The sequence below is a fragment of the Ursus americanus genome, chromosome 8 (genome assembly GCF_024610735.1).
Source record: "Ursus americanus isolate L20-20 chromosome 8, mUrsAme1.1.p, whole genome shotgun sequence".
In the NCBI taxonomy this organism is placed as follows: domain Eukaryota; kingdom Metazoa; phylum Chordata; class Mammalia; order Carnivora; family Ursidae; genus Ursus; species Ursus americanus.
In genome coordinates, this window is record NC_142134.1 from 63,988,833 (window position 1) to 64,001,815 (window position 12,983).

General features: G+C 50.9%; 1 pseudogene across 7 annotated transcripts; it reads left to right on the forward strand.

Annotated features, from left to right (window-relative positions):
* Nucleotides 1–3,398: 3,398 nt before the first annotated feature.
* Nucleotides 3,399–8,997, forward strand: LOC123775844 (large ribosomal subunit protein eL43 pseudogene; annotated as a pseudogene). Of its 7 annotated transcripts, none has more exons than XR_015725572.1 (3): nucleotides 3,399–4,257; nucleotides 4,770–5,253; nucleotides 7,208–8,997. The product of XR_015725572.1 is annotated as a large ribosomal subunit protein eL43 pseudogene, transcript variant X2 (transcript). The 7 variants fall into 7 exon arrangements; XR_015725573.1 differs by having other exon boundaries at nucleotides 7,669–8,997; XR_015725575.1 differs by having other exon boundaries at nucleotides 7,787–8,997.
* The last annotated feature ends 3,986 nt before the right edge of the window (nucleotides 8,998–12,983 follow it).

The following is a 12,983-nucleotide window of genomic DNA, read 5'->3' on the forward strand; positions in this document are numbered from 1 at the left end:
CCCCCGGAGGCCCAGCATCATGCCCCCCATCCATACCAGAGCCCCAAAGTCACACAGTTGGGAGCCCTGTCCCTCAAGCTGTGGTGCCCCCAGATCAAAATCACTGTGGGGCCCCCTGGTGGCTCAGTTGGTTAAGCCACCGACTCTTGATTTTGGTTCAGGTCCTGATCTCAGGGTTGTGAGATCGAACCCCACCACCACCTTGCTCAGTGGGGAGTCTGCTTCTCTCTCTCCCTCTGCCCCCCACTCACGCGTGCACGCACACGCGCTCTCTCTCAAAAATTTTTTTAAAATTAAAAAAAGAGAGAGAATCAACGCAGACAATTGAGGGAAATGCCCCAGCCCAACGGATTCACTATCCAGGGCCCGGGAATCTGAAATTCTAACACGGTCTTCGTGGGCCTCTTAGCACAGAAAAGTCTGAGAAAGAACAGGCTCAGACAGATTTTCTGACACTGGCCTTCTCCCTCCCCGGAATGTCCTGCGGCCCATGAGAGAAGATGGCCAGGCAGGGAGAAGGGATATGTCCACACAGTCCGTGGAGAATGTGGTGAAGGAGAAAGCAGGTCAGGAACAGACATTCTGGGGCCAGGGCTAGGGGTGAAGTGGCAGAGGAAACCGGTTCGAGAGAAGACACAGGGCATGAGGCGGAGCAGAGGGCCTCGTGGGGAGCAGCAGTGGCTGGGGTCACCGTGTGGGGGGGGAGCAGGAGGACCTCACCCACGGTCCCTCTCTGTCCCTCTCTGAGCCCCCACATCCCCATCTGTACAAAGGAGGCGACAGCAGCGCCTGCACCTCCAACTCCATAGGGCACCGGGGAGATGAGGACCGGAAACAGTAAAGGCCTCGGGCAGCCCGAACTCCCGGGTGACAAGGGAGACAATGCAGGCATTTCTGTCCATGCCCACGTGCGACAAGAGGCCTGGAGAAACCCGGGACCCCCGGGCCACCCAGCGTTCGTCAGGGCCCAGACTCTGCAGCCCACGGTCCCTGGCCTCTCTCCTTCCCGGCTGTGTGTTCCTGGGCAAGTTACTTAACCTCTCTGTGCCTCTGTTTCTTCTGTAAATCACAGCTCACAATAGTCCCCACTGCACAGGGTTGTTACCATTAAATGGATTCGCGCTGATAAAGGGCGCAGGGTCTCATACATAGGAGTGTTTGTTACAACAGTGTGGGGCAGAGGAGCTGGGGCAGAATGGTCCATTGTCACAGAAGTCACGGAGGGACAGGCGTCCGGGTTCCCAGGAGCAGAAACACGCCTCAGTTGTAGCTCTTCGGGGTCAATGTTCCACCTCTTAATCCCCTTGTCAGGAACTGCTCCAGCTTGATTCTGTCACCACCACTGCCCACTAGAGGGAGCCACCTCCCCTCTTCCTCTCTTGTCTCTCTGTCTCAGTCTCTGTGTCTCCTCTCTCTCTGCTTCTCTGTCTCTGTGTCTCCTTTCTCTCTTTCTTCCTGTGTCTCTGTCTCTGTGTGTCTGTCTCCCCCTCTCTGTCTCTCTGTGTCTCTGTCTCTGTGGTTCTCTGTCTCTCCCTCTGTCTCCCTCTCTCTCTGTTTCTCTCTGTGTCTATCTCTCTGTCTCCCTGTCTCTGTCTCCTTCTCTGTCTCTCTGTCTCTGTCTCTCTTTCCCTCTCTCCTGTTCTCTTTCTCTGTCTCTGGATCTCTGTTTCTCTGTCTCTGTCTGTCTCTCTCTCCAACAAGCCTGCTTTAGAAAACACTCCTCTTTCTTCTTAGCAAACCCCATGGCTTCGATCTTTCTAAAACAGTGCTCACCCAGAAACCAAGAATCTGTATAATCACACAAGTTCAAACAAAACTTTACGAAGCCTGGGGACGCACTTTGCGCAGAGGCCATGCTGAGCCAGGCCAGCTCCCCAACCAAGAGGGTGCTGACCAGTTGAGCCCAGTGGGTCTTCATGTCCTCCCGGAGTCCTGGCCTTTCTCTCCACTGCCCTGTCTGGGGAGCTCGGCCTGACCTCCACCCCAGGAGCAGAAGATTGTTTCTGGGTACCAGGGAGGTGGGGGCACTCTCTTGACCTCCTCACTGTCTCTTTCTCCTCCCCCAAACTCTCCCTCCTGGGGCAGAGGCTGGGCAGGGGCTGGGGAGGCCAGAGGCTCCATTAAGGGTCCAGGGGTTATTTCCTTCGGGAGAGCCACAAAGCTAAGAGGCCACCCAGCACATGGTCAGGGGCACAGACTCTCCAGTTGGGCGGCCTCGGCTCACTGCTCTGAGACGAATTCCCCCTCTGAAGCCCTCTTGCTGTAACCTCCCCAGGGAAGACCACAGTCCAGACAAGCCCTTCCTCTCCTTAGAGGCCTCCTGGGAGTGGCCCTCTGTAGAGCCCAGCAGGCAAATGCCCCTGCTGGTGAACTGCAGCTAACCCTGCTGGGCCCTGGGCCCCCCGGGGCTGGGGTTCTTAAGTGCTCTGGACCCCTGGGGCAGCTGGTCATCCCTATCCCTGGTGCCCAGCCCTGCATGGCTGTGTGGCTCGATGGCTGTTGAAAAGAGATGGAGTAATGGAGGGAAGTAGGGGAGGTGAGGAAAGGGGAAGGAGGACAGAAAGAGGGGAGAGGGAGGGAGGGTGGGAGGGGAGAGGCATCATGGAGAGCAATTTCAAAGAAGGAACCAGACATTAGGAGGCAAAAGTGATGATGTCGAGGCATCGCGTCTACCCTCCTTGAACCCATGAAGAGTTTGGGTGCCTCACCAGATGGGCCACAGAACCTTCCGGGATAGACCAAGGATAGAGTTTGAGCCTAGGTCTGCCAAATCCAGGGACCCCAGATCTTCCCCACTGGTGGGTCAGGACACCCAGGACACCAGGCGAAGACTAGGCGAGCCGTTGCATGCTGTTGTGTAGGCTGTAGAGGGATGCAGAGGGCGCCCCCGCCAGGACGGGCTCTGCCCCCGCCTCACTGCAGCTCCAGGAGCCCCCAAAGGGAGGCACTGCATGGGCCACTGGCCTCTCTGCCACCAACATATACTATCACTTCATGCTCTCAGAGAACCCTTTCCGGGAGGTACGGTGGCCCCCTGGAATCCACAGATTTGGGTCATCGGCAGGAGCCCCCAAAGCAGGTCTGTGGCGTGGAAGCTGGGCATTTTGTCTGGGCTGGCTTCTATATCCCTGGGAGCCGCTCTCTTGGCTGGTGAGCAAACCCAGCAGCGGGCCTGGTTCAGATCTCAGTGCCACTTCGTTGTGCCCTACTGCTTCCCCTTTTGTGGTGAGAGCTCAATGGAGGACAGTAGTATTCATAAATATTACAATTACTTTTAAAATCTCAAGAAGTGTATCATTCAGGGGAGGAGAGAGATGGCACGCCCCGAGGGTTGAGTTGAAGAGCTTACTAAAGGGATTGTAGTTACTATTTACAACAAGTGGATAGTTCTGGAAGCCGATGAGGCTGGTCAAGCCCTCAGAGAGGAACCAGCGTGGGAGCTGTTACTCCAAGAGGCCTGAGGGAGCAAGAGGAGAGAACAGTGTTTACTGGAACCCCGGGGGGCTGCTGGAGCTGGCCCGGCAGGAACTCAGGTCAGAGAGGACCACCGACCCCTGCCAGGAGGGGTGTCGGTAGGAATAAACACCTCCACCTCTTTCCCCTCTTGCCCACTTGTCTCCTTCCTGTGCCTGTCTCAGGTCAAAGCCAACAGGAAGGCAGAAGGCAAGGGAGCCTGCGTGATACAATCCGTAGACGCCGGCCTGCCCGGCACAGGTTCGGGGCTCAGTGATGAAGACAGAGACGGGGTGGGGGGGCGAGGGGAGGAAATCACATGCCTCTGCTCCCCTTTGATGACTGAAGGGCCCTCCTCAGCTCTCAGCCCCTGGCGGGGCACCAGGGCCCGGAACGTTCCCCTCCCCTCAAGGGGGTGAAACATTTGGGCAACACTACAGAGGTGGTGAGGAGGTCGAGACGGGCACTCTTACGCTCTGCTGAGCTATTGACCAACCCGAGACCCATCTGGCAAGACTGTCCGGCGGGATGTTTGCAGAGTGCTTGAGCTCCACTCTGAGATACGTACTCTAGAGAAACTCCAGCAAGAGCGCGAGGACACTGGCACAAAAATGGTCATGAAAGTGTTGTTTGTAACAGCAGAGACTTGCCACAGTCTGAATGCCCATCGACAGAAGAAGGCGTCAATAACTTGCCATGTATTAACACGACGGAATGTTCTACAGACGCGAAGTGACCGAACTCTAGCTCCGTGTATCAACATCGGGCAAATCGCCAAAGCATAATATCGAACAACAAAAGAAGGTAAGTTGGAACCAGGCTGAGTATAGTGGTATAACAGTCTCTAATGTATATATATATACATATTATATATTATTATAGGATAAAAAACTTTATGATACGTAGACCGTAACAACATGTGTGATAGCATAATTATTTATGGAGACAATATTTGTATTAATAATATAAAAACATGCCTGGGGGTAATAACCAAACTCAGAGGGAGCGGGGCAAGGGAAAAATCAGGGAAGGGTCCAGAGGGGACTCTGATTGTGTCTGTATTGCTTTTTTTAAACATCTGAAGAAAATCGGGCAAAATGCTCGGCTTGTATAAACCTGGTAGCAGGTACACGGGTGCTCATTGCCTTACTTGCTCTTCTGCTTGCTGGGATCTTGCATAAATTTTCAAGGTCTCTAATATTTCATGAATCTCACTGTAGGGCCCTGGGGCTGAATATTTTAAATCACCCCTTCATTTACCAACTTGGCTCACTTGTCCCTAAACACTTGCAACCCCCTCTAACCTGCGCCCACAGGTTCCCTAAAAGCCACCCCGGGCCCCCCCTTGCCCGGCCTGGAGTCCTGGACACCCTTGTAAATCTTGCATTCACTTCAGCGGGTGTGAAGCATCATCGGATACGCAGCCTGCCTCCAAGAACACTTGACTTCGTTCTGCGTCATCCTTGGGGAGGCTTCCGGCACGACAAAAGGAGTCCGGGAAACATCTTCCTCACCAGCTAACTCTGGAGGTCCCCGGCACTGCCTCCTGCCCCCATCCCTACAGAGACATGCAAACCAATTCTGAGCCCCTCCGTGGGCACCCCCTCCCCACTCGGCTCTAGCCCCCTTTCTCCTCTGCTCAGCCCCTTGGGAGGGCTAGAACCGGAGCGAGGCTGAGGGCACTGGGTGGAAGGCCAGGCTTGCGGAACACGCATTCGTCCCCAGCCAAGGTCAGGTGCAAACTCAGTCTCCCCACTTAAGTCTGCTTTAGGATTCACTGAAGATCGAATGGTTGCAGAGGTAAGAAGGAAATGATGGGCTCCCGGTTTTCCTCGGGAGATTGGGAAAGAGGCATTCATTCATTCATTTATTCATGCATTCTAGATGTTTCTCGAGGTCCTACTATGTCCCAGTGGCTTAGGGGACATCTGTGAATGGAACAACAGAAGTCCTGTCCTCACTGGAGAGGGGAGTCACACCCGGATTCAAAATACCCTGTGTAAAGATGATGGGGCCTTGGAGGGAAAGAGTAAGGGAGCTCGGGTGCTTGGGGAAAGGACTGCAGTTTGAAATAGGGCCTCAAATTGAGCCAACAGGCTCAGGAGAAGGGGGGAACCAACCTGATACTGAAGGGAGTGTTTCAGGCAGAGGGCTCAGGACGAAGGCCCGGAGGGGGAATGTGCCTGGCAGGTTCCAAGTGCAACAAGGAGGGCCGCTAAGGCTGGGGCAGAATGAATACAGGGAAGGAAGAGGAGTTAAGTGTGTGTGAAAGTGGCGTCGGGCGGGGTGGGGTGCAGAATCACTCAGGGGCTGCTCACTGAGGGCTTTGTCTTCTACTCTGAGGAAAGGAACTGTTTGAGGCTTTTGAGAAGAGCAGAACCAGCATACTGGTTAGAGGAGACACTCTGCTGTCTCCTGAGAATCATCAGACTTGAGCTCTGAGCCCCTGAGTAAAGAGGCCCACTATGACCCCAGGATTGTAGGACGGTAAGGATGGTGTGGAGAAGAGCTGGGAGGGAGCCTGGGAGGCCCATGAGGAGACTGCTGGCAGTTCTGGTCTGCAGCAGCCAGATGGTGGTACTGTGGATGGAGAGTGGAGCCTGAAACCCAGGAAGAGCTTCAGAAGCATAATCCAGACTGGGTACGGTGATCAGTGAAAGGAAAGCATCAAAGACGAGCCATCAGTTTCTGATCCAGGAACATGGACTGTGGCACATGTTAATAAAATGACAAAAATTAATAGATTAAACAAGCACGCTTTTTTTTTTTTTTTTAAAGTAGATTCCATGCCTAGGGTAGAGCCTGACGCAGGGCTTGAACTCACCACCCTGAGGCCAAGACCTGAGCTGAGATCAAGAGTTGGGCATTTAGAAATAAGTCAGTCAGAGAAAGACATTTATCATATGATCTCATTGATATGTGGAATTTAAGAAACAAAATGGAGAGGAATAGGGGAAGGGAGGGAAAAATAAAATAAGACGAAATCAGAGAGGGAGACAAACCATAAGAGATTCCTATTCATAGGAAACAAACTGAGAGTTGCGGGAGGGTAGGGGTGTGGGGGGATGGGATAGCTGGGTGGTGGGCATTAGGAGGGCACGTGATGGAATGAGCACGGGGTGTTATATAAGACTGATGAGTCACTTAACTCTACCTCTGAAATTAATAATACACTATATGTTAATTAATTGAATTCAAATTTAAAAAGAGCCGCTTAACCGACTGAGCCACCCAGGTGCCCTTTTGTGATTGTTCTTCAGATGACCGGCCCTGTGCCCTCGCACTCGCTGCCCACCCACCTTGCACACAGACAGCACTACCGCAGCGCTCGGGGCCTGGGCTCACTCTGCTTGCCTTTGAATTCCCGCCGTCTCGCAAATGAAACTATGTGGTTTTGGTTTGCCCTGTTGGTTTTTTCTTTGAAGAAATAGTTTACATTGCAATAACCCACATGACATAAAATGTGCCTTGGTAGCCATTTTCAAGCGTGCAATTCCGTGGCGTCATCCTTTCTCCTCCTGTGTCCACCTCAGTCACACCGGCCCTCGGGGCGTCCTCATCACCTCTTGCTGAGTAGCGGGTCCCCCGCTCCTCCTCCACGGTGCCCCCCAGACCCCCCTTCCACGGCAGATATGTCATCCAGTCCAGCTTCTGGCCCCAGACTCCTCTGGACCCCCTCATCATGCGTGGGCAGTGAAACAGATTCTTTCTCAAGCTGGGCCCTCACCATGGCTCCGGTGCTCCCCTTTTGCAGAAACTAAACGCAACCACCGACGGCCCTTGGTGGCCAGGCCCACCCAGCACTCTAAGGCAGCCCATCGAGCCAGCCAACTGACAGCTCAAAAGTTGGCATCCCACACGATTTTACTACAGAGACACGTTGTCCAGGTTGGCAGACAAGAATCTCTGGATGGTTCGAAAATTGTACTGTCATTGTAAGTTGTGATTTATAGATTTTTTTCACTCCTAAAAGAGCTCTGGGCATTGGCTTTCCAGAGTCTACTCCATGTCCCTCCTACCACTTTCTCCACTGTCCCTGGCTCTGGCCCCCAAGGCTGACACTTTACCAAGGTCCCCTCTCATTGGTTTGCTTGACCCAATGTATCAGGTCCACGCCTCAATGTAAATCATAATTCACATTTGCCCGCTAACCTCAGGTTCACGGTTTGCTTTTGCATCAATTATCTGATTGAACCCTTTCCTCCTGGGGTGCAGAGACCCATTTTACAGGTGAGCAGACTGAGCAGCAGAAAGGGAACGCGATTCGCTCAAAATCACACAGCTGGTTATGTAGCGCACTGAGACACAGAGGCGCTTCTCTGTCTACACACAGGGAGATTATTTGCTTAATCTGAAATGCAGAGAAGAAGCTCCCTGGGCTCAGACCTGCTTTGCAGAGACATGGCTAAAGGCACCAAGAAGGTCAGAATCCTCAGTAAATACGGGAGCCAGGACGGTGCCCCGCACAGGAAAATGGTGAAGAAGACTGAACTCAGCCAGCACGCTGAGCGCACCTGCGCCTTCTGGGACAAAACCAAGATGGAAAGACGAGCCACGGGGATCCGGCACTGTGGTTCCTGCATGAAAACGGTGGACGGCGGTGCCTGGCCCTGGGACGTGGCTTCTGTGATCACAGCAAAGTCGGCCAGCAGGAGGCTGGAGGACCTGAAAATCCACCATTGACACATTGCAGGCCTACAATAAATGGGTTAATCTATGTAACAACATTTTGAAAAAATAGAATTATAGAGAAGAGTAAGGAAGGTGCTGGATTTCCTCATTTTAATCAGCATCACGGGGTGGGCAAGGCACTGAAATTCATCAGACTCTACGGTGATAATTTGCTTACTTTTCTTAATGTATGTAATACTTCACTGAAGGGTTTTAAGACTCTATTAGTTTAATAGGAATACAGGATGAATATAGGTTTCAATGGTGGTGGGTTAGAATGGTATAGACAATCTCGCATATTTTCAAGTTGGCGAAGCAGGTTGATGACTAGAGTCACGGAGAGTTGGAAACAGCTACAGATGGAGTAGCCGGGGTGCTACAAACAGACACCAACAGGAGTCTGAACAGGAGTCAAAGACAGAATGGATGGCAAGTAGCAGGAGTGACGCGTGGTTGCCTGTTGGGCTGGACCATGTCTGCACTTACAGATACGGATCACCACCACAAGCACCCTTGTCCAACACAAAGGAAGCCTTTAGAATAGACCCTGTGTGGCTATCTGCCATGGCAGGTGTCTGCTGCCAGATCCATCCATTCATTCATCTTCTATTCATTTATCAATCCCATCTGATGTTCTGTTTCTCAGACTGGGTCCCAAGGATATCCCAAGGGTTCACTGATGGAAGATTCTTGGAGGTCTGTGAAATTTTTCCTATAAAGGAGGCCATAAATAACTTAAGTTCCAGAATCCTAAGCAAGAGGCTCCAAACTTTGTTCTAAACATCAACAAGAGACTCAAAGACATGTAAGACCAAGTCCCTTGAAGACCAGGTCACAATATCCTGTTGAATAAAAGAGCAAGTTGCAAAATAATATGTATTGTATGATCTCAGTCTTCCTCAAATATGTATAGGGGCATGAAACCAGCTTGGATGGATAAATAGCCAGGTGCCTTCTAGGGCTGCGGGTGTCTTTGTTATTTCTTTTTCTGAACTTTCCTGTACTTTCCACACTTTCTACCACAGAGATATATTACTTTGGAAATTTAGGAAAAAACATATAAATAAATGTTTATTATTTTAAAAAAATCATTCCTAGCCAGAAGGCATATAAAAATCATACAGCTCCTAGCTGAATATACTTATGCTTTCACATAAATGATAAAAAGACTTGAGCCTGTATCTTTATTTAATACCTCTCACAGCTTTTCTGTCCTCTCTCGTATGCTAGTCCCCGAGTTTCTGGGAGAGGGAGTGTGAGGCCTATGAATTCTACACCGTGTCCAGCAGAGCGCTGCCCACGGAGGATACCCGTGTGCAAAATACCCAGCATCACCGTTACACAACCGCCAGCCGACGGGGCGGGTGGGCATCCGGGAAAGCCAGTGCTGTTACGAGCACTGTACATGTTTTAACTCATTCAATATTCACAACAGGAGCACCTGGGTGTCTCATTGGGCTAAGCATCTGACTTCGGCTCAGGTCATGATTCCAGAGTCCTGGGATCAAGCCTGGCATCAGGCTCCCCGTTCAGCAAGGAGACTGCGTGTCCCTCTCCCTCTGCTCTCCCCCCACCCTTAAATAAATTTTTAAAATTCTAAAAAAAAAAAATACAACCTACTGCAGTGGGTAGCATGGTAATCCTCAATTTACAGATAAGGAAACTGAGGCACAGAGAAATTCAGTGACTTAATCAAGGTCACTCACCAGGCATTGCATGGGGGAGGAGGGGTGAAACTGGGAGCGGGTGTCTAGGACCACCAGAGTTCTCACCCCTTCTCTTGCCCACAGGTAGGAGCAGCGGCCGCTAACATTTCTGAGCACTTCTCCAAGAGCAAGGGGAGCTTCACGCTTTCCACCCATTGGCTCACATATTGTTCTGACACCTTCCTCGGGCCCATCTGCCCCGAGTTTCCAGCTGAAGGAGCCAAGGCTTCATGAGTTAGCCAAGGCCTCCCAGGAGGGCAGGGAGGCGCCAGGACTCACAGACAGCCAGTACAGGCCTGGAGCCTACCCTCACACCACAGGCCCACCCAACGTCTGCATGCTTTTTGATAAACACTTATCCAGTGGTGGGATTTCAAAAGCAAGCCCAGGGCTCACTGCTTTTACCCAACATTTTGCGGGAGGAGGGACGATGAGGCTCGCGTCTATAAGTAGGGAAAGGAATGCAAGGGGAAGAAGCATCTGAGATCTCTCTTTAGCTCAGTCTGAAGTTACCCCGAGACCAAAGACCTGTGACTTCTCACCCCTAGGAGTTAAAGTGGGTCTCGACAGGGGGTTGACATTTCCTCAGAAAGGACGACAGAACACCCTAAGTGTCGTGGTCCAATGCAGTGGTGCTGGGCCTCGGTGTCCACTGCTCACAGCGACGTGCTGTGAAAAAGGAAAGAGCTGGGAACACTTCGAGGTTGTTCAGATGAGGCTGGGGGTCCTGTGGGCCCCTCCCCAGGGGGTGACTCTGGGCAAGTCAGTTCACCCCTGGAGCCTGCGACTCCGCTGGGCAACGCTGACCATGGCGTTGTTGCGAGGCCTAAAGAAGGTGTCCACAGAGCACCACGACTGTCACCCAGGAGGCCGTCCGCGCATCCTGTTAAGGGCAGCAACGTGATGGGGTGATGCAGGTCCCCGTGCCACGTGTGGTAGGTGCTAAGGACGCAAATGCGGGGGAAGAGGAAGCGCAGGGGGTGCAAGGGAAGGAGGGCATTGATGTGGAAATACTGCATCTCATGGGAGTAGGAGCTCAAAAGTCATGGAATAAAATGGAAATGAAGAATAGAAGTAGACACTCGGGTCTAAATGACAAGCCACAGGGGTGCCTGGGTGGCTCAGTCAGTTGAGCATCCAACTCTTGGTGTCTGCTCAGGTCATGGTCTCAGGGTCATGAGATCGAGCCCTGAGTCGGGCTCCAGGCTCAGTGGGGAGTCTGCTTGATATTCTCTCTCTCTTCCTCTCCCTGTGCCACCCCACTCTCTCTTTCTCTCTCTCTCAAATAAATAAATAAACCTTTAAAAAATAAACCAATAAATGATGAGCCACAAACCACTCCCTGGGATTTCTCACCTGAGGGGTGTTCATCCCCATCGTACTGGGCCTCTCAGGATCTTCCACGGTTGACCACCTCTCCTTCCCGAAAGCCCTACTTGGCTTCTCGGACACTTACGTGCCTGGGCCCCCTCCTACTCCCCCAGCGGCTCCTTCTTGGGTTCCTTGGCAGCTCCATCCCTTTCACAGAGCTCCCACGTCTGGGAGGCCTACGGCCAGGTTCTACCAAGACCCTGTGCTTGTCTTACTCTCCGTTCTCTCCTTAGATGACCTCATCACTCCCAGGCCAATTTCTGAAGTTATACTCCACTTTTATTTTTCACTCTTCATTTTTAAATTTTTTTTAAAGTAAGCTCTGGGCCCAACATGGGGCTTGAACTCCCGACCCTGAGATCAAGAGTTGCATGCCCTACCGACTGAGCCATCCAGGCGCCCCTTTATTCCAATTTTTTTTTAAAGATTTTATTTATTTATGTGACAGAGAGACAGCCAGCGAGAAAGGGAACACAAGCAGGGGGAGTGGGAGAGGAAGAGCAGGCTCCCAGCGGAGGAGCCTGATGTGGGGCCCAATTCCCATAACGCTGGGATCACGCCCTGAGCCAAAGGCAGACGCTTAACGACTGCGCCACCCAGGGGCCCCCCCTTTATTCCAATTTTAAACCACTCTTCTGAACACCCCCGATAGCCAACAACCACACTTGGGTATATCAAAGGCATCTCCAAAAACCATGGGTCCGAAGTCAAGCTAAAAATAATGCTCGGAAATAAAAACTAAACACACACACCGAATCGCATACATTCTCAGGGACATCAGATAAGACAGAGACACGCATGAGACAAGAACAGGATCTCGAAGAAGAAACGGTGGAGGAGGAAAATCATAATAATCAAGGAGCAAGAAAGAGCTCTTGGAAATTAAAATATGCTAGAAAAAATTAAAATTAATTAAAAGATTAAAAGACAAAGTTGAGGAAATCTTTCAGAAAATAAAGCCAAAAAAAGCAATGAGATATTTTAAAAAGAAAGAGGAAAAAGATGTTAAAAATAAGAAAATCAGTTCACACAAATCCCAGAAGAAGAAAACAGAGAAAAATGAAGAGAAGAAAAAACAAATCAAGAAATCATAATTTTTTTTTTTAAGTCCCAGAGCTGAAGGACACGGGTTGCCGTGGTGAGCTGGGGCGGTCTTATTCTGACTTGTGACAGCCACTTGTTAAATTTTCAGGAATTTTTCAAGGTGGTTTCCAAACACAGCTACTAAGAAAAATGACATTATGTCAAATTACAATTAAATAAATTGTATTAAAAACAAATGTAATGAACACTCAAAATGCCTTACTTCTCATTAGTTTGCAACATTTTACAAATTACTATTATTCTCCGTGCTTTTGAGGTTGTTTACGCCTGCTGTGTCTGCGAGGCACAACCTCTTTGTTGTCTGACTTTGTCTTACTCTTTAACACAAATGGAAACATCAGCCACCCACCGTTCCAAAGTACACGTTTCATCGATGACACGAACACCCCCTTTGTTGAACCGGCTAATAAACGGGTATTTGCACATAGTCTGATTTTGTCCAGTGGCGCCTGGATGGCAGCTCACAGGCGGTTACGGTATAAGAGCTCAGCCACAACAAGGATAGCGCACTTTGAGAATCGATTGGCCGTGTAGAATTTACAGCAAAGCCTACTGCATATTTTATTATTCTTTGTAAAGGGTGGGCCTGGCTTTCCGGATGAAAGCCCATGAAGATCCCAGTAAATGAATGCAAAGAGTCCCACATGGAAACGCATCACTGAGATCTCAGAATACCGG